This window comes from Triturus cristatus, chromosome 3_1 (assembly GCF_964204655.1).
Source record: "Triturus cristatus chromosome 3_1, aTriCri1.1, whole genome shotgun sequence".
Lineage (NCBI taxonomy): Eukaryota > Metazoa > Chordata > Amphibia > Caudata > Salamandridae > Triturus > Triturus cristatus.
Genome location: NC_140583.1, coordinates 265,865,683 through 265,889,832, shown reverse-complemented (window position 1 = coordinate 265,889,832; position 24,150 = coordinate 265,865,683). Strand labels below are relative to the sequence as shown.

The following is a 24,150-nucleotide window of genomic DNA, read 5'->3' as shown; positions in this document are numbered from 1 at the left end:
ATGGGGAGCACGAATCTGCCCACACAGTTATTTTGGTGCCATCGATTCCTAAATCACATTTAGGTGGATTGTAACTTTCAGATACATCATTTATAACATTGTCACATATAACCATTATCTCTACCTCTCCTTCATTTCCTGAGCTATCAGTCTCATCATTTTCCTCAATAACATTCACAGGGTGCTTCCACTTTGAGTTAACTACAGATCCTGCTTTACACATACGTGCTAAATGACCCACTTTTTTGCACTTATAACATTTTTCTTTTACTGCATAGCATTTTTCAGAATCCGCGGTGTGTCTTGTGCTACCGCATCTGTAACATACTTTGTTATATTTTTGAGTGATATGTGTTTTGCTACTATTGTTTTCTTTCTTACTACCTTGTTGTTGTTTTTTTTTCTCTACCACACACACTTTGGCTGTACCCGATTTATCTGACGATTTATCTGCACTTAATTCCTTAACATATTTGGAAGTGTTTTCAATTCTTCTTGCTATTGCTATAGTTTTTTTTAGGGTTGGGTTATTCATATCTAAAAGCCTTTCTTGAATTTTTGTGGTACTGGTTCTATTAATAAATTGATCCCTTATAATTTCTTCGTGAAGATCTCTAAATCTACATGTAGCTGCGAGTGTCCTTAAGACAGAAATATATTGTTCTACAGTTTCTCCCGGTTGTTGAGATCGAGAGAAAAACTTGTGCCTTTCTACTACTATGCTGGGTTTTTTTCCAAAGTTTTCTTCTAACGCATTTTTTACATTAATGTATTCATCACTGGAAGTAGTATCCTCATATTATATTTCTGTTGTGTCCCCTTCCTCTTTATTCTCATCATCATTGGTCTTTTCATCAATGACCAATTGTTTAGAAAAAGTACTAATGGGTAAAGTTTTTAACACTTTCCTACCTTCTATGCCTAAGTTGTGTTTTAATATTGCCACTTTTCGGGACGCAAGGAAATCCTCCCCACCAATTGCTTCCAGGTATGTTTTTAAGGATTCTATCCAATCCTCCCAAGGTAAGATAGGTTCTCCGGGGTTTTGTAAAAATTTAGGTGGGGCAATAATAGATGACATATCCATTTTGCTTGTGGTTATGTTACTATTATGGGGTTAACTGTGATCAATACTTTCGTGTGTGTGGTATTCTAGGTAAAATTCTAGTTGAACTTAAGAATTTTAGATTGGTATCAGAAGGTTTAAACACGTGACAAGGTTAACCAAATAACAATCCCAAATTGACAAAGTCACCGTCGTCTTCTGTGGTCCCAAACAGTACTTCCTTCAAGCTGTAGTGGGCAGCGTAAAACAACTTTTACTCTCACTCTATGCAGAATCGGGGTACATGTGTACACTTGTCACCTTTTTTCTTCTATCCTTCTATTAGTCTCTCCTCTTTTTTTTCCTCCACCTAGACTTCCTCAGTGAACTCGTTGCAGCTTTTTTTTTCACCAAGACCTTCCTCTGTACACTCGTTGCAGCATGTAAGCTGGTTGTTATGGCACGTTGTTTTGTAATCACCGAGTGTCCGATGATTCATGCGTCATGACGTGTTGCCGTTCCCATGATGCATTGCGCGCATAAGCCGCAGAGAACGCAGGGAACGAGGAGCCACCACTAGGCCGATCCCACGTGATGCGTATCCATGGCAGCGACCTAGATCGTGGATAAACAAATACGCTCGAAGGTGAGCTCAATTTTGTTTTGAAAAGTAACGCATGAATGGTGAACCGCTTTACGATAGGTCACAAGGTCTCCCAACTCCGATGGTCACAAAGTCTCCCGAGCTCCTCTCTCCCCAAGAGAAAACAAACAAACAAAAAATGCCCACACAACAGTGCGCAGACTTCACAAACGAACCTGTCGTTCAAATTCAATGCGCCGCTTCATCAACGTGTCCTCCACCGCCCGGCTTCAACCTCAGGGCGCGACGTCGAAACCACGCGTTTCTGTCGCTCAGTTCAACTGGAATTGTCCTCCCAGTTCACAATGCACGCTGCAGAGTTGCCCTGTTGGAGCCGACTTCTTCCTTCTTGGCGCACAGTGTACACGCTTCACAGGTGCAAGCGGGTTTGTAGTTTCATTCAGCACCGCAATTCCACTCTCATTCGAGGATGTTCTCACCCTAGGGATATCCTCGAAAATCCAGTAGCAGGGAACGCGATTTCAGTCACTGTGTGCTTCTAGTTCATCTGGGGGTTGCTGGTTCGCAAATTCTTCTTGGATCAGTCTGCTTTGTATCCCATCCTCTGTCGCCACTTTTAAGACGCGCAGACTTGGATGATGGAAAGAAGTATTTATTATAAGATGGTAGGAACAACCCCCAGATGCATCCTCTGCCGCAACTGCCAACACACTCTGCCTGCTGGCATGCCCACAATTCCATTACCAAGGTTACACTATGGAATGCAGACTCTGTTGCTGTGGCAGCATGCAGGCTGCCAGATGATAAGATACAACAATTGTATCTTCTATGTATTGCATGTCATTTTAGGTGGCAAATTATGTAATGGCATTTTCACATCGAAAATTTATCAAGTGCTTTCTTTGCTGGTTTGTTGATAAGACGGCTGTAGTCATGGCTTTTCAAGCGCCAAGGATAAACGCTTTCGCCATATAAATCCAATAGCTAACCTAACCTAGCATACAACCCTGGAATCTGTGTTGAATCACCATTTTTCAAACCAAGGCATACTTATGGCCAAAATAATTGAAAAAAAATCATCCCAGGATATCTCTGTAGCCTATTACCAGAAACAGAATCTTGTGATAGAGAAGGAATATTCTATTTGAGTATGATCAAGCCAGGAAGTGCTGAGGGACAGCACACCTACCACTCTGGTAAGTCACCTACACCAAGTGTTGTGCACACACAGTAAGACTCTCAATTACACACTCACAGCCAAACCTTGCAAATACACATCAAAATAGCACAAAAGAAACCTAATCCACATTCCACTCACTAGAATATACTTACCACTTACTTACCACTTAGAATATAAACCCATCAACACAAGCTCATCAACACACATTATGCATTAATCCATGCATCTGACATAGTTGACTTGATCACACAGTACAAGCTTGATGTAAACTTCATCACCGAAACAGATCTTCCAGTCACATCCAGTGCATGGATTGCATACGAAAAACAGGAGGACTCTGCGTCATACAGAAGTCCACCAAGCACTCTCAATGACCAAGTAACACTTAAGTTATTTGAGTTTATCGCTTGCGATTTTGTGCTCACAATATCTGACACAGACTCTTTTAATCAGATCAACAGACCCCAAGAACCAATAAGAACTTCACTCAATTCAGCACTATCAGCTTTGCTTTCTCTGAGACTCCAACCTCCACAAGGATTGAGCAACATAACTATGGAAGGATCCCTCAACACACTCCTGAAGACTCTGGACCTTAACCAGGATATCTTCAAACCAATCAACTACATTGGCAATATCTGTGACCTCATCATGATGCCCTCATCCTCAATTCACTGCAAAAGCTCCTCTAATCCTGGGCTGGACAAACCATTGAGTCATCCCATTCTTGATTCTTGATTCTTCGCACCACTTCTGCACATCTCAGCCAACCAAAAAGAGAAAAACAAAACTACCATAACTGTAACAACTTCCCCATAAATTACCCTTGATAGGAACTCATTCTTCTAACAAATACCCACCAGCCCATATCAGATGACAACAAAATACTCAGTAAATTCAGTGCAAAACAGAAAAAATGATGTGAATTTCAATAACCACTGAAAAAAATGCCCAAGCATGCAAACCTTACAACACCATACACAGAGAAACTTTCAGACAACAATAACCCCACGTATAGACAAAGATGGCATAGAGATTGTGAAAAATTGTGTTTTTAGTTGGTGGGGGTTTGAACCCTTCTCCAGCAACAACCACTGTCACTCTCAGGGTAAACCACAAAAGTCACTAAATTCACCTGTGCCTATCCATCAGCTAGATTGGCATAACAGCACTCAGGCTTAACTGTTTAAAGTATTGATGCAGCACCAATAGATATAAACTGAAAACACAACACAAAACAAATTCCCACACCAATTTAAGAAAAACAGAGTAAGAGAAAAAATGGCAAAAATCTAATCAGTAGTACTGGAAATATGCAGTATCAAAGATTTAGGTGAGTATAGTGCCCAATAGCACAAAGTGCCTCTTGTGGTTATCTGGTCATGCTGGACCGAGGGAAAGTCACACGTTTAGGCCGACCACGATGGAACTTGGTCAGATACGGGGACCAGGTTAGTCTTAATGAAAAAAATTACCTTCTCTAAGTCCAGTGCGAAGATTAAGATTCCAGTTTGTGATGGAGGAGGCCACAAGCAGAATGTCGTGGATGATCGTTGCTGTAGCACGACGAGCAGGAATTCCATTTTAGATGGTCATTACTAGAGATCCTGTTGGGCAATGCAGATGGTCATTGCTGGAGCTTTGCATTGGCAGTCATCACAGGCTGTTATCACTGCAGCACGAAGTTCAGATTTCCTGTTGTTGGTCGTCACTCCCCAGTGCCTCCAGGGCAACTCATCATGACTATGGTGATATTTGGGCTGATTCTTAGGCACATAAGTATAGGGATATTTGGGCTGACTCATAGGCACATGACTATGGAGATTTTTTCACTGACTCATCAGATTTTGGGGATGGTATTTATACTGCACTCAAACCATGAAGCAGTGCTTGCTTGGCTTACCCAGTGGTTGAAGAGGACAAATCCTCTTCAGCAATCCCGCTCACCTCAACGTCTCCACCACTCAGCCAAGCTTCTACTGCATTGCGGCTCTCCTATGATTCTCTCATGCTGCAGGCATTATCTCCCCTGCAAATCAAGTGATGCAGCAAACTCCCTCTTTGTAACGTTGCATGGCTCTCCTGCGAATCTCTGGCGCCTCCAACATCTTCTACCCTGCAAATCTAGCAACGTAGTGAACACCATCCCTGCAACGCGACACCTAAAAGGAGAAAACATGGTTAAGGACAATCCTTAAGGTTAGTGCACTAACAGAGACAGTATCAACCAAACACTTGCTTGTATGATGCTGTAAATCAGAAAACAGGGCAACTCTTGAACATTGAGACTTTGTGGGTATTATTTAACATGCATACTGAGGTCTTGGCATTAGCGCCGAGTGACACTCGTATGTGCCATTCTTTTTTGTGCTGTAGTCTAGGAATCCAAATGCACACTCTTGCACACCTTGTGCCTAGTGTTGAACAAACCAGGTGTATTTTAGTTTGTGATGTGAAAACATGATAGAGCTTCTGCCGGGAGTGCTGCAACTCCAAGGGTAACAGTTGTTTATTGGAAGTCTACTCAGCAATAGATTCATTATCATGTAAGTGACTGTTAGTAACATATCAAAGACGGAAGGGAATATTTCACGACTACTCATTTGTTGAAAAAACTCTACCGGTATTTGCAGTTCAGCTCACCGCGCAGTACATTACGCACATATTAGGACGACGCTCTCCAGGACCAACAAGAGACGTACATACGACTCCAAGAAGACAGTGACTGAGCCTGAAGACACGCAAGTCTTTCTGTTTGTTATTTTGTCCCAGCACTCTTTCCCTAATGGGGCGGCAGTTAATTAACAGTTACAATTCCCTGATCAGACGCCATCCTAAGAGAGACAGGAGGTCCAGCATCATCTCTGCGTACAAGAGCCAGGTGAGTGGCATGGCAAAATGTAATAATGTAACCCAATGTTTGTTATCCTATGATATATGTAGGCCTCACAGTAGTGAAACACAAATTTATGGGTTTTTCTCTACCAAGACATGTAAAACCTAAAAGTACATACACAACTTTTTAAATGCAATGTGCTCTGTCCTACGGGCCTTTTAGGGCCTTCTCCAGGGGTGACATATGTATTAAATACAGAGTTTTAGGTCTGGCATAAGGTGTATTTTACCAAGTCGAATTGGCAGGCCTGAGACATGTTTAAAGGGATAGTTAAGTGGGTGGCACAATAAGTGTTGCACGCCCATTAGTAGCATTTAATTTATAGACCCTGTGCACATGATAAGCCACTTTACTAAGGACTTCTAAGTAAATTAAATATACCAATCAGGTGTAAGTGAATGTTACCATGTGTTAGGGAGTAAGCACAGGTAGTTTAGCACTGGCCAGCAGCGGTAAAGTGCACAAAGTCCTACGTCCAACAAAAACACATTCAGCAAAACAGGAAGGGAAAAGGCAAAACATTTTGGGGAAGACTACCCTAAGGCTGACATGTCTAACAGAGATTAAAAAATGCCTATCATAGCATTCCATTCAGCCCAGAGAGCCCTAATTCTCTCACCCAAAGACACCTTTAACAATATGAAGATCACTGATGCAAAGTCCTATGTAAAGTGGCCAAGCTCTGCACCAACCCACTCCCAGACTGTACTGTCAAACATTCTTTTGACAAATGCAATGCCATCAATCAATTCTTTGAAACAATGATAAACGGATGCAGGTGCTATGTTGACAGCCCAAATCCGGGATTAACCTCAAGCATTTTCCTGGTGGTTCCTGTACACCCCATCTCAATATTGTTAATCTGCCTCTCACCCAACGAACCTTACTGGATTACCTTAAAATGAAATAGATGCTCACTCAGCTGAAACAAATCCTTCCTGAACCCAGTGTGCCTTGCCAACCCATTACCTATCACCCCACTTCCTTCATCAGGAAAATCCTTGAATAAACACTTGCTGTCCATCTACAGCAGTATCTCATCAACAACAACCTCCTACAGGTATACCAATATAGCTTCAATTATCACAGCAGCACAGAGGCATTTACCTTACAAGTAATCAAGAACCCCCTCCTCCTCAGAGATAAAAATGACACCTGAATTCTGATCCATCTCCCTGCCACCTTTGACAAAGTTAACTAACAAGCACTGATTAACTCCCTTGAAACTCACATGGGCATTGCCAAAATGGCCCTGCAATGGTTGACCTTCATTCGCATGGGAACATTAATACTGCAAAGGCTGCCTGTGTCCTGTAGGATACCTCAGTCATCCATCCTCTCCCCATATTCTCCAACCTCTGCATGAATTTCCTTAGTTCCCTCTTCACTTATGACAACATTAAAAATCAATGACTTAAAACAACATCAAAAGCAACTGGTGGAGCAGGTAAAACGAAATTTTGTATACCTTCTCTATTTTGCATGAAAAATACTAATTGCGTAATCAATTTACATATTAACCTGTATTAACTGTGTGCAGTGGTATAACTAACCAACAGTGCACCTTGATAAACACGAATTACACGCGGGACGAAACGCTAATTGCATGGCAGAATAACTTAAATGACTAACTGTGGTACGCATATTAACAATAGAAGGTGTTGTGATAGAAATTGCATGATTTATGTTGCTTTGTAATAGTTTGCGTTCCAGGTATAGCGGAATGATGAGTATTATTGCTTTAAATGTTGCTATAAACTAGGAAAATACTAATATATAATGGGATTAGTGTGGGATTAAACATTAGAATCTTCTTTTTCGTATATTAATTATCCTTTATGTTTGTTTTGCTTAAATTGGCATTTGGGCCTACTAGGCCATGATATTCAAAATGGAGTTCGAAAGTGGCCACCGTCGTGTGAGCGCGATGACTACTGCGCAGACTCAGATGGCTCTGAAGATCTCCAAGTGTCCTCCGATCAGAGCACAGTGTTCCTTGTCAAGGATAGGAACATGGAGGACTGCCAGAATTCAGCTAGTGTGAATGACAAGAGAAAGCAATAACCACCTATGCTTGGAGGTCAACACGTTGATACTTCGGACCTTTTCGCATGAGAACTTTATAAGCTAAAAGAATGACATAAGCCGTTTCCCTGAGTACCCAGGAACGTGAGAATGGAGGACCATATTGCAAATTTGAGGGGCTTAGCCAATTGGAGTGTTTAGATTTAGAAATTGTTGCCGATTACTTTAGAAATCATTGTAAAAGGGAAACTGTAGGAGAGGGTAGAGGCTAGTGCGTTCCAGTGGCGTGTCCCGAACTTGCGTGACCGATTTGCTTGCACGATTGCCTTGTCCTTTGGATATCTTTGGGACTGTGTCATGCCGAGCGAAATAACTTTTCCGGACTTATTTGGGGTATTGGCCTGCATTCGATTGGGACTCGAAGGGATTTGATTTATGCATAGCTAACAGGGTTTGAGAAAGAGTCCCCGATATCAAGAATAGGGAAATATAAATGTCATGCTAAATTGTGCTGAATAATCCAATTTGAACTTTGTGTTGACCAAAATGCTAATTATGCAACTGAGAAGCAAATTAATTAGATAAACTAAACATTGATTAACAGAAATGAGTTTGTGATTCTTTAAGTAAGGTATTGAATAAAGATCCCAAAGCTTTAATGTGTTTTTAGCTGGTTCTAAATCACCATCAACCAGTCCAACTAATTGGTCCGTCGACCAAGTGGTGGAGTGCCTTGATGTTAAGGTTAGGATTCTAGAGGTACTGATGTAAATATGTTCATAGTGTAACGAATTTCCTTCCCTATAGGTAATAAGGTACCCCCACATGTCCAGCGATTCTCATCCTCCTGTGTGCAGATTCGAGTGAGACGTATGAGTGTTGGTGTTATGGGCCCCACCAATGAATGCATGCGTGAATGAGTTTGTGCGATGACGGGTCTGTGACGCAGGGAGGAAATGTAAATTTGCCCTTTTCCGCTGGAGCAGTTTTTCTGGTAGCAGTTATGGTTTTATTGCATTGGTTTGGTGATTATTGGTTATTGCTTATTGATTATTGAGTGATGAATGATTGATTGATTATTGATTTATGTACTAACATTCTATGTTGAGTCGCGTCACGTTTTATGTTGTATTTGAAGACTTCTGGGATGTAGGAAGTTGGATGCCCTGTAGGTACACGGGGAAAACGTGTGGCAAGTGAAGTCGCATGGTGTGTTGTCTTTTTGCCCTGTAGGTACACGGGAAAAACGTGTGGCGATTGGAATCGCACAACGCATTGTCTGGGTTCGATTTGACAATATCGTCGTGTGTTATCGTTAGGGACATTTCTGTGTGAAAGTGCGTGAGCGCAATAGCAACAGGTTCTCTCGTGAAATTCTGGCCTTAATTCTCAGGAGCAGTGTAGTCTCCACATGTGTTTTATCCCCAGAGAAACGGTTAGCCTTTTTGCTTGTTAGAAGGGTAAGGTAGAGGGAAGTGCTACTTTATCGGCGAAACTGAATAATTCTGTGGAAGGGCAGAGGTAAGCGCTGCTCTCAAGAAATACGGGATTCTTGTGTAATTGGACAAAACTATTTCTTTGTTTACCGGAACAGGCAATGGTGGTGTTTTTATGTCGTTACTAACCGACTTTTGATTGAAGAAAACGTGAAGAAAGTTTGCCGATAAAATTTGTAAAGGAGGGGTCAGCAGAAGCAGGAGTAGTAAGAACGCTGACGTCAGGAAGAGCGCGCTGGGATTGGCCAGCCACCTTTTCCACAGAGCGTCAACCCTCAGAGATACAGTAATGAGACAGGATTCTACACCGAGGATCAGGTAACTAAGCTACCGTGCGCTAGTGCTGTTTCGCAGTATTGGCTGCAACGCGATGAGAGTGAGTCAGAAGAGAGTTATTGACGGTGCCGAGGAGAGGAAGAAGAGTGCGTACTTGGCGCAACTCTAGATGTAGACCAGACAGGCCCTTTTGTGGACGGAAAGGAAAATAATGAAAATATTACTTTCCTAGTAGATACTGGTGCTACTCGTTCAACTGTTAGATCAGCTGACGTCAAAAATCTTCCACTCTCGGATGACACAATCCAAGCAGTTGGAGTCTCAAACAGACAGATAAAAACGTATCTTACTGAACCAGTTAAAGTTAAAATAGGGAAATTTTCTGACATGCACCGCTTTGTCGTGTGCGATACCAGCCCTGTGAATTTGTTAGGGAGGGATTTGTTGTGTAAAATGAATTGTACGATTTTCTGTACTCCTGACGGCATAGCTCTTGAAACTCCTGATGAGGATGTACTATACAAAATGACTAAGGCCAATATGGAACCCGAGGTTACTGAGGCATTTGTTGTATTTGACTCAGAAGAATTGCCTCAGGAATTGAAGAAAAAAGTTAAACCAGAGGTATGGGATTTCACAGGAGAAGATATGCGATTGATGAGAAACGTAGACCCTGTAAAGATAACTTTAAAGGAAGGAATAAGTTACCCAAATATTCCCCAGTATAAATTGACCCCCGAAATAATAGCAGGAGTAACTCCTAAAATAGACAAAATGATTGAACAAGGTATTTTGAGAGAGATAATGAGTAGTCCATGCAATTCACCAATTATTGGTCTAAAAAACGGAACTTTCAGAATAGTACAAGACCTGAGAAAAGTGAATACAATTGTTGTACCATGTTGTCCCATTGTACCAAACCCTTCCATGATCCTATATCAGATTCCTCATGATGCAGAATGGTACACAGTCATTGATCTGTGTCATGCTTTCTTTTCCATCCCATTGCACCCTGACAGCCAACAGATTTTTGCGTTCCGGTTCGGCAAACGTACTTTGGCATGTTGCCGAATCCCACAGGGGTATACTGAAAGTCCATCGATATTCAATCAGATTTTGAAGAAGTCCCTGGAAGATTTAAAAATGCCCAAAAGCTCAGTACTAGTCCAATACATCGATGACCTACTGGTGGCATCGAGAACTCGAGAAGCCTGTGCAGTAGATACTGTTGCGTTACTGAATCATTTGGCGGATGGAGGACTTAAGGTATCCCCATCGAAATTACAATTTTGCAAAAAATAAGTACAGTATTTAGGCCATAAAATTGAGAAAGGGCTGAGAAAGGTGACTACAGACAGGATCAGGATAATCAAAGGAATGAGAGCACCAATGACTCAAAGAGAGGTGAGAATGTTTCTTGGAATGGTTGGATATTGCCGTCAGTGGATCAGCAACTTTTCACTGATTGCAAAGCCTTTGGTACGATTGACAAAGAGTGACGTGAAAGACCCCCTTGAATTGAACAAGGAAGAGTTGAAGGCTTTTAAACAATTAAGAGACAGCTTGTGTGAAGCCCCAGCTCTTGGAATGCCTGACTATGAAAAAGAGTTTGAGCTCTACTGCAGTGAGAAAGATGGGTGTGCGCTTTCTGTGTTGGTACAGAAACGTGGAAAATTGAGATGACCAATTGCATATTTTTTGGCTGTACTGGATCCTGTAGCTGTTGCATTACCTGGTTATTTGAAAGCAGTGGCTGCTACCTGTAAGAGCTTGGAACAGAGTGAAGGAATTGTGATGGGATATCCTGTGAGAGTGTTTGTACCTCATGATGTGGCAATCCTTTTAACTAGGAGTCGCACCCAGTTTATGATGCATAGTCGTCTAACTAAGTATGAGAAAGTCATCTTGGGTACCACGAATGTGAGCCTTGTGAGGTGTCTCAATGTGAACCCATTGACGTTGTTGCGGGATGCTGAAAATGTGGAAGTGAAGGATGACGTGGATCATGATTGTCTAGAAGTGCTTGACTTTTGCACCAAGCCACGCCCTGACATAAAAGATGTGCCTCTGAAAGAAAGTGATTATGTGATGTTTGTGGATGGGTCATGTTTGAGAACAGACGAAGGGATTTTGAGTGCAGCATGCGCAGTATACACTGTAGCGGCTGTATTGGAGGCGTCTTGCCTGAAAGGAGTGAGATCCGCCCAGGTTGCTGAACTGTTTGCATTAACAAGAGCATGCAAATTGGGGAAGAATCTGAGAGTAACTGTGATTACCGATAGTCAGTATGGCTTCGGAGTGGTACATGACTTTGGACAGATATGGTCCAAAAGAGGGTTCTTGACATGGAGTGGAACTCCTGTAAGGAATGCTGAAGTGGTTGGGAAATTATTTGAGGCGATACGGCAGCCTAAGCAATTGGCAGTAGTAAAACGTGCTGCCCATTCGAAGACTGCTGACTATGTGTCGGCAGGGAACGAGTTCGCAAATGACATGGCGCAATATTGTGCGCGCAACCAGAATTTGGTTAATCGAGGCAGGGAAATGGAAATTAACTTATGTCCCTTACTTTTTACTAACACTGTGAATACGTGGGAAGAGGTGAGACAGTTACAGGAGGAGGCAGGAGACGAGGAAAGGAAACAGTGGATAAAATCAGGAAGCGCACCCGGGAGACAGACCGAGTTTGGGTTTGTCGGGATGGAAGACCAGTCATGCCTGATAGGATGGTCTCTACCATGGCACAGATGTATCATGGACAGGCACATGTAGGAAGAGATGCTATGATCAGGCTTTTCAACCAGACATGGTATAATGCCAAGTTTCGGCTTGTGGCTGAGAGCCTGTGTCAAAAATGCCTTATATGTCAGCAATACAATCCAGGAAGAAAAACAGTGGTGAGTCTAGAAACGATAGGATGGGAAGGAGGTCACTTCACCATAATGCAGATTGATTTAATTGAAATGCCCCCATGTAATCGGCTAAGGTATGTTCTAGTAGTAGTTTGCTTGTTTTCACGTTGGGTGGAAGCGTACCCAACTAGAAGGAGTGATGGAATTACAGTAGCTAAACTCCTATTGAGAGAATTCATTCCCAGATTTGGTTTTCCAGTCACGATCGAGTCAGATAGAGGAAAACATTTTCAGAATAAAATCATGAAATTGATTTGTGAAGCATTGAATGTACAGCAGAAACTGCATTGTGTCTATAGTCTAGAGGCTTCTGGAGTGGTGGAACAAGTGAATGGCACCATTAAAAATAGAAATGGGAAAAATGTGTTTGGCCACAGGTTTGAAATGGCCTGATGTCTTGCCTCTAGTGCTCATGACTATTAGATCTATTCCTGATAGGAATACTGGATTGAGTCCCCATGACATTGTTATGGGTAGAGCAATGAGACATGTTTTCATTCCTGTCAACAAACTACTGCCTACATCTGATGACTTCGTGTTGGATTATTGCAAGGAGTTGGCTGACTCCATTCATTCTGTGTTTCATCAGGTTGGATCGGATGCAACCACTCTTGAAAAGAAGACAGCTCATGATTTAAGTCCAGGAGACTGGATAAGAATCAAAGTGCATAGAAGAAGAAATTGTCTGGTCCCACGGTGGGGAAAACCACGTCAAGTGATTTTGACCACGACGACGGCTGTGAAATGTGCCAGGGTAAAGAATTGGATTCATGAGAGTCATACTTTGCGAATCCCTAGTCCAGTGAATAGACCTGAAGAGGAATATTTGGAAGAATCTGATACCAGTTCTGAGTCGGACTCAGAAGAAACAAGAGCAAGACTAACTCCAGGAAGGGGAGAGTTGGAACCAAGTCAAGTTACAGAACAAGAGAATTTGCCATTAAGGAGGAGATTGAAGATTTCTGATACTAGCTCAGAGTCACATACTGAACAAGTGAAAGTACATGAAAATGTAAAGGAACATATTGAAGAAACTGTCAAGGAAATTCTTGATAAAGAAGCTCCACATGCAAGTACAAGAGAAATTCCACCTGAGGTCACAGAAGTAGAAGGTGAGCTGCTAGATACAGAGAGTGAGGGTAAGATTATTGCGGAAGACCCTGAGGAGGTGTAGGGAAACCACACATCCAGGTATAAGAAGGGACAGTTAGTCAGCAGGAAGATTGCATGGAAGAAACACGAGGAGGGACAACTATAGATAGGGAACAGGAAGTTGTGAAAGAAAATTCGACCGAAGGTAGGAATCGCCCTGAGACTAAATCTGTGGATAGTGAAGGAGAAATACAAGAGGGACGAGTCTTGAGAAAGAGAGCTTTGAAAGCCGAGAGAGGCGAAAAGGGAAGTAAACTGAAAAGGCCAGCAAAGGAGGAAATTTGGCCAAACAAAACAAAAAGACTGAGATATCGATTGACTCGAGTCAAGTCATCTAAATCAGAACAAGTGAATGAAGTGTTCAGCCAAGAAAAACCTGAGGACACTGATCAGACAGAAGGAAAAACGAACTAAGAAGCCCAACCAGAAGTATAAGTCACCAGAATGGACATATGTGGCACTTCCGGAAGTACAAGAGGAAGCAGACAGCCAAGAAAGTCTAGGTGTGGCTATACCGGAAGTGGTTGAGGAAGACGAAGATTCGGAAATCCTGAGAGTTATCTTGTCTGATATCAGAGAAGAGACGGATGTTCAGGAAATTCTGAACCAAGACTGTGGAAACAAAGTGAAAGACGATCAAATGCCAGACTGAAGTGACAAGAAGGTGTTACAGAGAGACTGAATTACTGAATAAGACATATACCCGAAAGGAAGCAAGAGCACCTGCTCTTGTGTGGGGCCCTTAAATAACGATCAGTCCTAGATCTTGGCAGTTCGTCGTGGGCGTTTGTCTCATGCACTTCCCTGACCGCGTAGAGATCCCTGGGGGGGCCGGCCGGACATCTGGGTTGGGTTTATGACCTCGAGCCATTCCTCCACGTCTTCCGGGGATTCAAAGAAGTATGTTTTCTGCTCGTATATGATTTTCAAACGAGCGGGGAATAACAGTGCATATTTAAGATTCGGTGTGCGCAATTTCCTTTTAATCACCTGGTACAAGGAGCGCCGTCTGGACTAGCAGCATGTAATCAGGGTAGAGCGACACCTGGCAGTTCTCAAACTGAATCTGCGGGCTCTCCCACGCCTTTTATAGCAGGGTGTCACGGTCTCTGTAATTGAGGATCCGGGTGATCAGCGGCCTCGGCATCGCCCCTGTTCTCGGCTTTCCCGTTGGGATTCGATGCGCCCGTTCGACACAGAAGAAATCCACAAGCCCTTCTGGGGTCACATGCATTCTGAACCATTTCTCCATGTATGTGGCCACATCCGGCCCTTCACTGCGTTCCGGCAGCCCGATGACACGGATGTTATTGCGCTGGGCTCTCCCTTCTGCGTCCTCCACCCTGTCTATGAGCCCCATGACCTGCTTCTACAGTGACTGTTTTTGTTTTGCATGCTCTTTGTGCTGGGGCAGTATCTCATCAAGAGCTAAACTATGGTCCTTGACAGTGGTGGCTAGCTTGTCGTGGTCTGCTTTAAGTAATGTGAAATTAGAAGTGAGGGTGCCTATTTGCTGCTCTATCACCTTCCTGGATTCCCTGACTTCATTCAGTATTAAGTCCAGCTTGTCCTGGGCTCCCGCTTCTTATGTTGGTGGGACATATTCGGATGGTTGTGTAGCTGGGGTCTGGTCCTGTTCAGACGAGTCGTTGGAGGCCGGGGCCTCCTGTGCCTTCCCTTTTGGGCGCCCCATTGACTCCAGCGGTGGGTCGCTGCCTGTCCCACTCTCGCTTGATCTCCCTTCCGTGTGGGTATAATACACTTTGAGGCCCAGGTCAGGATTCTGCAGGCCTCCCCACTGTGGTCACTTAGAGAGCCGGTGCAGGACGCGGGCCACCGGTCGTAATCTCTCTCCCCGCAGGGGCGCTCGGGTGCTCAACTAGGGCAGCCTCACCAGTGTTAGTTTGCACTGTAGGCAATAGCCACTGTCCCCTTCGAAGTGTGCAGCGTGCTCCATCAGCAGCATGGGCACTTGTTACTTAGCGGTACGGGGGTTTCACTCACTCGCACCCCAACGTACCCCTCTCAGCTTGTCACTTGATGTTCAATGCCCCTGGCTCGATCAGCGCTCTGCAGCCACTGGTGTAGATCACTGCCACTGCAAGAAGACCCCAGGTGTCCTGCGCAATCCCGTGCTGCAGGCTCTGCCTCTGCCCTCAGTCCGCAGCTCCCGGTATAACATTCACCGGCGGGGGAAGAGACCTCTGCTTTCTGGGCATGCCGCTCCTTCTGGCCGGCTCCAGCAGTCTGGGTCTCAGTGGGCGTGATGTTCAGTTACTCGTGCCGGCCGCCCTTCGATTTATATAACGTAGAAGCGGGCTTCGCCCTGCCTGCTCCCTTCGTGTGCCGAATTATGCACCGACTCCATCAGTGCTGATCATCTGGGGGGGCACCGTGTCCCGGCGACTATTACTGGCTTTAATCAGCGCTGGGGGTGCCCACAGGGCCGGGCTCACGCACGGGCCCCGCAGCTCACCCCGTTTCACCGCTGCAGCCTTGGGCTCCACCAGGTCCCGCCAGATAAGCCGTATGCTTCTATGGCCTCAGGCTTCACACCGCTTGGCTCAGTTACAGTCCCTGGTAGCCGCTGCCACCCCGTCGCCTTTTCCACTCCGCCCTCGAGCGGCAGCCTATGTTATCCTCCCGGCTCAGCGGGCCCGCCACACAAAGGCCTTGCCCAGCGCTGCGCTGCCACACCTTGTAGATGACTACCGTGTGCGACAGGGTCGAGATCTCCGTTTTCCTGGCGTCCCAGTGCGGTTCTCACGCCAGGTCCGATGTGGCTTCGTTTCTTCTGCGCTCCCCTCCCACTATAGCGTGCTTAAAGGGCAGGATGCCGGTCTAATCAGGATAATTGAAATCGGGCTACGGAGCTCGCTCAATTCGCATCCGCCATGATCGGCGGCTAGCCACGCCCCCCCCATGTACACTAAATACATAAAGCATGCTTACCGGAACAAGAACGAGATTTCTGTTCAATTTGGTGTAATTCCGGTTAGATTTCTTTTTTTGTGGTAGTGCTGTTTAATTTTCCCCTTTTATAAGCCCCCACTTGATATATCACACCAAAAAATTCCAGGAACAAGCTGATGTCAAAGAAACATAAAAAACAAACAAAAAGTTTCATGAACATTCATCAAATAGTGCCAAAGTAAGATTTAGCAAACCAAGAAAACCCTTTCCTATAGAAAAGTGGTCCCAACTATACTCCAAGGGGCATATCTATCAAAATCCGTTATTGCGATTCTCAAATAGCGATTTTTTGAGAATCGCTGTTTGAGAATCGCAAAACGGGATGTATTTAAAAATTCGCAAATATTTTGCGATTTCTTAGTATTCTTTAATTGCGATTAGCAAATCGCGAAGTCGCAATCAAGGAATACCTTCCCATTCATTCCTATGGGCCGGGAGGCCCATAGGAATGAATGGGAAGTCATTCTCAATTTGCGATTCGCAATTAGAGAATCGCAAATTAAGAATAATTTCAAGGGTGCAAGGGTGTCATAAGGACACCCTGATGCACCCCTGAAATGAGCATGTGTGCGCATATGGTGCGCATACATGCCCTAAGGGCATGTATGTGCACCACATGGCACTATGAAAAATGCCAGAAAGTGCATTTTTCAAGGAAATCGCAAATTACCACCAACTTGAAGTTGGTGGTAATTTGCGATTTCTTAAGGAGAAATCGCACAACTTGGGTGCTTGTTACATAGCATTTAAGGAATCGCAATTTGCGATTCCTTAAATGCTTACGCAAAATTAGGAATCGCAAAATTAGCGATTCCTTAATAATGCGATGCGAAAATGGCTCATACATCACGTTTTGCGATTTTGTATTCGCAAGCGCTGTTTTTTTTTGCGAATCGCCGCGTTTGCGAATACAAAATCGTTTGATACATATGCCCCCAAGTTTGCCCAACCCCCGCTGCTTATGGCCTTAGGCCACGTGCAGCAGGGGCTGGCCACAGGCCCTGTGCCTAACCCTCTGCTGGCTCACAACTCTTTTTGGTCATGTGCAATGGGGCTTGGTGTCAGGACCTTGCTTCAGCAGGTGGCCAACCACCGCTGCCACAAAGTTTGCCTATCAAACATTTCACTATTTTAAAATTAGTGAGATGTTAAGCGACTGAGAAGATGGGTATGGTAAGAAAATAAATGTGAAAAGGTATGCTGTACTTATGCAGACATCGCCTTCATTAACTTTTTTTAACCACGTTAAAAATACATTATGCTTTAGATCACTAAAAATCAATTCCTCCCCTTACATTTGTAACACACTGTTTTCATACCTGCATTAACACCTCAATGCTCATCTACATCAGCATGCTCCTGAGGAAAGGCTTTAAATTCAATAGCAGCTATTCCAGCAAAATAGCACTCAGGAGTGCCTCACTTTTGTCTTGAATACAAAAATGTTAGTGCTCTAATTGTTATTTTAGAGACATCTGTTGTGAAGCTGCAGTTTATCACTAGGGAGTTAACTGACAGACTGCTCCTGGTGTTGGAAGTACATGCTTCACTCTGCATGTCAGAATCTTTTACTGACATGGATGACAAAGATAATTTGAGAACTCTTAGAAAATGTGTTCTAATTTTAGCTTTCTGGAGCACTAACCTTAACATGACATGACATTGACATGACAAAAAGAAAACCCCTCATTTCTTCACTTGCTGCAGTAGCCTTGGGAGGAAATGCTTTCAGGTTTACTGCTTTGTTTCCATCAAGATGGCATTCAGGTTGCCACACTTTTGTCATAAAAACAGAATCTTAGCACTCTATAGGCCTGATTCACAAAAGTCAACTTACACTTTTGTGTAATTGTTTTGGTTTTCGCAAACTACAAATTTAATTTTACTCTTAGTAATTTTATGACTGAGGCAACTTCACACATGTGGCAGCTAAGCTGAAAAATAAAAAAGACAGGCCTGTTCTATCTTTTTATGTGCGGAGTTCTCCACCCCGACAGCGGGCCCCTGCAGTCGTAAAGTTACTATCAGTAAAATTAAACTCAAAGTTTGTGAATAACAAACAATAGTAAACTTACACAAAAGTGTAAGTTGACCTTTGTGAGTCAGGCCCTAGGTGTTAATTAGAACACTGTGGTGAAGCTGCAGTGGACCACTGGAGAATCAGCTGAAATGCTGCTGCTGGTATTGGAAGTACATGTTTTACTCAGCTTACCAGACTTTTTTATCACATTGGTGAGGAAGATGTTTTAGAATTTATAGAAAATATCTGCTTGCTCAGTTCAGATTTCTAGAGCTCTAACCATAATTCCTACGACAAAAAGAAACCGCCTGTCTTCAGTAAATTTGATTCAGTGCCTACAATTTAAGAAATGTTTTCAGTTTTAAAGCTTTGATTCCATCAAGAATACGTTCAGATGTGCCATGACTTCTTCATAAACACGGATTGTATGAGCTTTAGTTGTTCATTAGAACACTGTGGTGAAGCTGCAGTAGAACACTGGGAAATCAACTGACAGGCTGCTGCTGCTGGTAGAAGTACATGCTTTACTCAAAATATCAGAATTTCTTATCACATGGATGAGAAATCCCAGCAGAAAATTAGCATTTTTTTCACCAGGGAAAATCACCTTGGAACACACCACAATTACTGACATTAGTATGGTCCACCAACAAATGTTTTACATTGTGACTAAAATCTGTTATTAACCTCATTTGTGTCCTTTATATGTGATCCTCAAAAATAGGCTTTCATTACACCCCATGTCAATTGGGACCGTGTCCCAAAGTCCTGTAATGGCTGACACAACATATTGTCCAATTTGTATCCTACAAATCAAGAGAAGTCACAACCACATGCTTCTGGGGGGCAGGGTATGGTCACATTGGCCCCTGATATGTTTTCTTTAATTCATTTGCAGGATGTAGGGATGATGTCCATGAATCATATAATAGCTGCCACAACATATTGTTTATTTTGTGTCCAGCCAATCTGCATTGGACAATATGAGCGTATTTCAACACCAATGGTCCAGATAGCATTAACTTTTTCTAGTTGTAAACCCCTTCATGTCCACCCTGGGGACATGTCTAAAACAACTGTTGATGTTGAACAGAATTTCCCCAAATTTGGTAGAAAGTTAGATCCTTACTCAGAAAGCATGCCTTTTATTATTTGGTGACAATTCCTTCAGCTGTTTTAAAGAAATTAGCATTTAAAGCATAGTGATATTGTAATGGTTGGTTGTGTGGGTATACCACGGGAGTCCAACAGTACCGCAAAATTGATCAATTGAGCATTCTGATTGGTCAAGGGAGCTTATTTTCCTATTGGCCCCTTCTGTCCGCTGGGATCTGTACCTGTCCTGTAGGATCCAGAGATCTGATTGGCTGGTGGCAACATGAAGAGAAATGTTGCATCTACTATTCCAGAATTTGAAAACGATGTCCCTGTGTCATGTGTTTATGAAACACTTGAAATACAATGGAGCAGGCTAGAGGTTCTGTGATCCCTTTGCCCAAGTGAGGGAGACACAATAATGTATTTTCATACTGTGGGTCCAGCGGTACATCCGCGGGTCACAGCGCAGCCCCATGTAGTACTACGTTACTCCTCAAGGAGCTGTGGTACCACAAGACCATGCAAGCTTCAACAAGTAAATCTTGTTCTGTCTTAGGGTACCACTGTGCAAAAAATGTAAGTGAGGTGAGAACCCACCTCAAATATTAATCACAATCTTTATCAGGGTGAACCGCAAAAGTCACTAAATAAACCTGTGCTTAACTCTCTGGCAGCTTGGTGTAACTTAGATAACCATTAGAAATAATGGGGTAACCCAGTAACCCTCAGAACCTGGGCGTTATAATTAAAGCAAAGAACAATGGTTCTGTTGGGGAGTGCACAGACTTATTTCAGTATGTACTTAATACAATGAACTAATAAGCAGGTACACATTCAATGAGAGACAACAAAGCACACACATGGGTCCTGAAATTCAAAAATGGAATTCATTTTACTCAACGGTGTGTATCAAAAGTATATACACCGAAATATTTACACGATTGACCAACCAAAGACCACATACAACATGAAACAGTTGGTGATTCAACGTACTGGTTAACTAACCACAAAGTTCACAAATGACAAATATGTACAATGAACAATATACAATAATAAACAAACAAATCCAACATGAAGAGCATAGACCACAGCAGGATATAATTTCCTAGTTCTGTTCGTGGAATTGCGTGGAAAAATTGGACAAACAACGTCAACGTTTCGACCCTAAGCAGTAGTGCCGAATTACGTGCATCAAATGTGGGTCTTCATCAGGACAAAAGGAGGGCTGGCGGCCTGTAAACGTAAAGGATTTTACGTCAGGGCAATGTGTGTGTCAAGTAACAGGGAAACATAAAGCATTTTTTACTCCGCGGCGGAGTAGCTCACCTGGGGTCAGAATTGCGATTTAGTAAGACATGGATTCCTGGTATCTCGTTAAAGGGAAGTCAGCCGACATATAAATTGGTCATGGAGTCTGTGAACAATAAATGTGAAGAGATAGTCACGAGGACTCCCTATTGGACTGATCAAGGTGTAACTGGTATGATTGAATAGCACTTACCTTGATTATATTTATAATATGTTCATTTAATGTAGAGAAGTGGTGCCGTCAAAGCGATCGCCACATACTGAAAGCAAAAGGACAAAATTAGAAACGCAGGGGAATGCCTGATTATTAAAAAAGGGGACTTAAGCTGTAAGGTACATGTAATACCACCCACAATGTGACAAAGGTATGTATCAATGAAGGATAGATTCTCATTAGTCACACCAATGAATGAGCGTCCGAGTATACCCCGAGTAACGCGGAGATGATAGTATACGCAGGGAGAGCCAACCAGAGTTAGGCCTTTTAAGGCTGGTCAGGCGATCTGTTACTCAAAAAGATATTGAGCATGGGGGTAATTGTATGTGGAAGGAGAGCCAACATAAAATAATGCCCAAACGAATTAATTCTTAACGGGTGGTCCGTTACTCAAATAGATTTGGCAGAGTGTTATTAGCAATAAAAAACATAAGCGCCATCCAGGTTGCGTTAGTTAGGCTAACACGAACGCTGTAACGAAAACTTAAATAAATGCCCAAACGATTTGGATCTTAACGGGTAATCCGTTCCCCGAAAAGATTTGGCCGATTGCCAAAGTCTTATTAGCAATGAAAAACATGAGAACACCCCGGGTCACCTAAGTTAGGCTAAAACGAACGCTGTAACACGAACTTACTTGGTAAGTACAGTCGAGACGTCTATATCCGTCCAAGACACGGCCGCTACTGACAGCGAGGGAGGGGTGAAGCTGACTATATGACGTAGTCACAATCACCAAATACGTAAACCCGATTTGGATGTACCACGAGAGCAGGGAGGCCGAATTAACTTGACGAGGCAGTCTATGAGACTGAAGAAAATTGAAACATCTTCTACCTGATGCAAGGGTACCGTCCTAAAGAATTTATAACAAGGACAATAAAGTCTGATCTGCTCTCGAAACTGAGAGACTACAAAAAACGATTATTTTTAAGTAGTTCTGGTGTCCAGGAATAAAAGGAAAAAATACTCAATTTTGGTGGTACAAAAAGAAAGATTTATATATGATTCAGGCGAAATTATTTAACCTGGCAGGAATTCGAAACTGGAAGGTCATCCTCCACTTCCTAACACACTCTCAAATTTAAGATGAGATGAAATAAACAGTTTTTTTAGTCCTAAAGAAGGTGAAATATTGCACACAACACCGAAACGCTGCGTCGACTTTTAATTCTTGTGTTTTAAATGTACTGGATTAACTCATTTTATAAGGATTATAGATTGTAACCCAGTATTAGGAGTTATAGGTATCTGTCTATTTGTCACTCTATGAATGGAAATAAATGATATTTTTAATAATTTTGTCTCACATAGAGTTTTCCTAAAGTGCTTTTATTGTGTACAGTGTTTGTATAAACCCGAATAATTTGTTCCAACAACAATAGTAGTCTGTCTATAAGCAATTCTAATTTGTCTAAATAGGGACATTTGTAAATTTTCCACCATTTACCCCCCGTCCCGTTGTGTGTTGCACATTGGGGTAGCTCCCCTCTTCAATTTCTTTTCCACTCCCCAACAGAACCATTGTTCTTTGCTTTAATTATAACGCTCAGGTTCTGAGGGTTACTGGGTTACCCCATTATTTCTAATGGTTATCTAAGTTACACCAAGCTGCCAGAGAGTTAAGCACAGGTTTATTTAGTGACTTTTGCGGTTCACCCTGATAAAGACTGTGATTAATATTTGAGGTGGGTTCTCACCTCACTTACATTTTTTGCACAGTGGTACCCTAAGACAGAACAAGATTTACTTGTTGAAGCTTGCATGGTCTTGTGGTACCACAGCTCCTTGAGGAGTAACGTAGTACTACATGGTGCTGCGCTGTGACCCGCGGATGTAACTTAGAGGCAATGTTTAAAGAATTTATGCAGTAATCAAATATTCAAACCATAATAAAGTAAAAACAAAACATAAGAATAATCCCAAATCTAGAAGATGGCGCCTGCAACGAACGTTAACTAAACGAGCTCTGTGCTGGGCCCCGTTAGAATCCTACACCCTGACGATAACTGCCTACTTATGAACCCCCATGGACCCTCCAACCTCGGGTGTGTGCTACGAGGGGTAGATCTGCCAACTACAAACGTAGAGCACTGTAGAGAAGAGGAACTGGAAGTGTGGGCGTAACTGGTCTGAGATGCGTGCACTCGCTGCGGAGGCCTGGGCAGAAAAGAAGCGGTCCGCAACAAAATACAGATGCAGCCGGTGTTAGGCTGCAGTGGACCTAAACCATGCCTTTATTCTGCCTCGGCGGCTTGGAGGTCCTGCCGACTGTGTAGAGGCCAGCAAGAGACCAGAGAGGTGTTGGTGACGTGCGGAGCTGCGTGGCTCCTGAGCGGGGGTGATTCCCAGCCCACACCTGAACTGACTGTGGCCCTCAAGTGGAGGGCAAAGAGAGTGCTGCACCGGGGGATTTGCGTGTCCCTGGGCTTGCCTTGGAGCTCCTGACTACCGCACAGAAGCTGAGACCCACACTTGTCTCCCTCACAGACAGTGGCCTGGGAGATCCTTGGGGGTTGCATCCAACACGGAGAGTGATCCCCGATGCCATCAGGATACATCGCCTGGGATGTGGCTGTTTAAGCCCCTGGCACCCACAGAAGACTGCAGTGAGCCCCCTGGAAGATCCCGGCAGCACTACAGGCCCTGAAAGAACTTGGCAGGAGGAGCAAGGCTTCCTGGCTCATATGTGAAGCAACGGCCAGAGACCAGGGAAATGCCTAACTCTCCACATAGGGAGAGGCTGCAGAACTGACTACACAGGTGCCAGGAGCCACTGTGATGTATCAAAGAGAAGTGGTGCACACGGCAGTCTGTGGTGGCATGGATGTGGCCTCAAGGACTGTGGCTGTGACCAGTTAATGAATAGGCACTGATCTGTAAGCACGGAGGGCCCCCAGAGGACAGAAACAAACTGCTTAGAAGATGCAGTGAGTGGTGCGGTAACG

General features: G+C 43.4%; 2 long non-coding RNA genes across 2 annotated transcripts in view; both read right to left on the bottom strand.

The window, feature by feature from the left end:
- Positions 1-4,067: 4,067 nt before the first annotated feature.
- LOC146860079 (uncharacterized) overlaps positions 4,068-24,150 on the bottom strand; it is a 105,891-nt gene continuing 85,808 nt past the window's right edge. Inside the window, exon 2 of the long non-coding RNA XR_014978785.1 lies at positions 4,068-4,991. This is a non-coding gene — a long non-coding RNA (uncharacterized LOC146860079). The remainder of the gene's footprint in view (positions 4,992-24,150) is intronic.
- LOC146860080 (uncharacterized) lies at positions 20,681-21,247 on the bottom strand. The gene is made up of 3 exons (XR_014978786.1): positions 21,179-21,247; positions 21,004-21,091; positions 20,681-20,910 (listed from the first exon to the last, which is right to left on the bottom strand). It is a non-coding gene; the product is annotated as an uncharacterized LOC146860080 (long non-coding RNA).